The sequence below is a fragment of the Anomaloglossus baeobatrachus genome, chromosome 10, assembly GCF_048569485.1.
Source record: "Anomaloglossus baeobatrachus isolate aAnoBae1 chromosome 10, aAnoBae1.hap1, whole genome shotgun sequence".
In the NCBI taxonomy this organism is placed as follows: domain Eukaryota; kingdom Metazoa; phylum Chordata; class Amphibia; order Anura; family Aromobatidae; genus Anomaloglossus; species Anomaloglossus baeobatrachus.
Genome location: NC_134362.1, coordinates 123124187 through 123126226, shown reverse-complemented (window position 1 = coordinate 123126226; position 2040 = coordinate 123124187). Strand labels below are relative to the sequence as shown.

Genomic DNA, 2040 nt, shown 5'->3' with positions numbered 1-2040 from the left:
AATAAAGTATACCTTCCAGGTGGGAGAGGAAATGGCAGCACAGCCAGTGGAGGTGAAGCAAGGGGAGCCTGCAACTAAAGAGTTGAGAGCGTTATCACATGGTGACTGAGCCTGATTGTAACGGGAGCATAGAGGTGCCGATCCTGTCTTACCTGCGTTGGTGTAGAAGTGGGTGTCCTGTGGTGGAGTCAGCTATGTGCAGTGGTGGCCGTGGGTTCTTTTATGTGCGACCGTAGTAATAGCTGCGCCCACTTCCTGTATGGGAGTGGAATGCAGTGAGGGTAATGGAACGCACGCCTGCGCATTTGTGTTTAACGTCGCGCATGTGCAGAACGGAGAAAAGGCTGCGCTCACTTCCTAATGAAAGGGAGTGAGACGCATCTGGGAAGGGAAGGGAAAAGATTAGGGTTTGGGGATGATGAAAGGGCTTTCTACGGGCAAGGATGGCAAAGGGTGGCAGTGACGGAAAGTCAGGCAGCCTGTCCTGTCCTGTCCTGTCCGTCCGTCTTTTTGTATCATGAATTGGAAAGACTGCAAGGGGGAGGGGAGGTGCTTGTGTCCAAAAGGAGGAGTTATTCAGATTCATTGCAGTGGGCGGCGGCTGCAAAAAGCACCATTCTTCTTGTTTTTGCTCTGCAAAACAGCCTTTTCAAGGGTTGGCTTGGGTGACAAAATGTCTTCTGTAGGCGTGGGTTTGTCTCCCTCTCCCTAAGATGTGTCCGGTATAGGCCAGGGTGCCACTCAAGGCCGTAACCAATTCGGGTTATAGCTTCTCGGCCTTTTGGCTAAGATCAAGTGTAGTTTCGGAGGACGCTACCTTGGTCGGTACTGGAAGGTGCCTGGGATTGCACGTCTGCCGGCCTTGAGGAAGTGTGTGCGCCTTCTGGTGACACATAGCCCTCTTGTGCCTGGACGGTTCCCAGGCAACGGGAGGCGATCACCTTTGTTATTTTGAAGTCCTACTGATAAACAGAAAAAAAAAAAATTAAATCTGTTCTTATCAGTTTAATATCTGATACGTCCCCTCTCTGGGGACCATATATTAAATGGATTTTTAGAACAAGGAGATGGAAAAAATCTTGCTCTGTACGCTCCACGCATTGACCTGGTATTGCAGTACCTCCAGGACTGGTGCACCCCTTCTTAACCCAGTTTCCAAAAGCAGAACTCAATTCACCTGATTCAAATGAGCCCCATTAGTGAATTGAAAGAAAGCAAAAACTTTATATGCACCTCAATTTGGCCAATTCACTTTTCACACTTTCACCCTTTTTTTTATCTTTCACACCTTTTACTTGCTTTATTGATGCAAAAAGCTGTGCCAAATAGCAAACTCATCTCCACTCAACTTGACCAACTCTGCTATGTCCCGTGCAGTATCTTATTCTCAGTCTTATCTAGATCATTTGCAATTGAATAGAATAGATCCCTTTTGGCTGCTTATGACTGTGTAAAATATGTAGTTTTACTGGGCTGGGATGAGAGAATCCATTGAAGCATGGTGTAGGGATTGTGGTTCCTGTGTGCTAAGAACAGAGGCTGGCACCAGCCAGAAAGCCCCATTGCAGCCAATAATCACTTAATAACTTTTTCAACTTGTCATCATATGGGAGGCCTTCCATTCCTTGTAGTAGTCTAGTTGCCCACCTTTGAACTGACTCTAACTTCTGAATGTCCTTTTTAAAATGTGGAGCCCAAAACTGGTTCCCATATTCCAGATGTAGCCTTACAAGTGATTTATAGAGGTGTAACAATACGTTGGGATCACGGGATCTAATCTCCCTTTTTATACACCCTAAAATCTTGTCCCAAGCAGCATTCCATCAGCCTCTGGAAGGTTCCTGGCGCATTGCACAGCTCGAAGGGCATGCTTTTGAACTCGCAGAGACCCATAGGGGTGGCGAAGGCGGTCTTCTCCCGGTCTGCCTCAGCAACGGACACTTGCCAATAGTGACTAGTGAGATCAAGGGTAGAAAAATAATTTGCAGTTCTCAATGCAGCTAGCGATTCCTCAATACGGGGAGTGGTGCCGTCCTTCTT

General features: G+C 47.2%; 1 pseudogene; it reads left to right on the top strand.

The window, feature by feature from the left end:
- The first annotated feature begins 936 nt into the window (after positions 1-936).
- On the top strand, positions 937-1142 carry LOC142255496 (U2 spliceosomal RNA; annotated as a pseudogene).
- Positions 1143-2040: the final 898 nt, after the last annotated feature.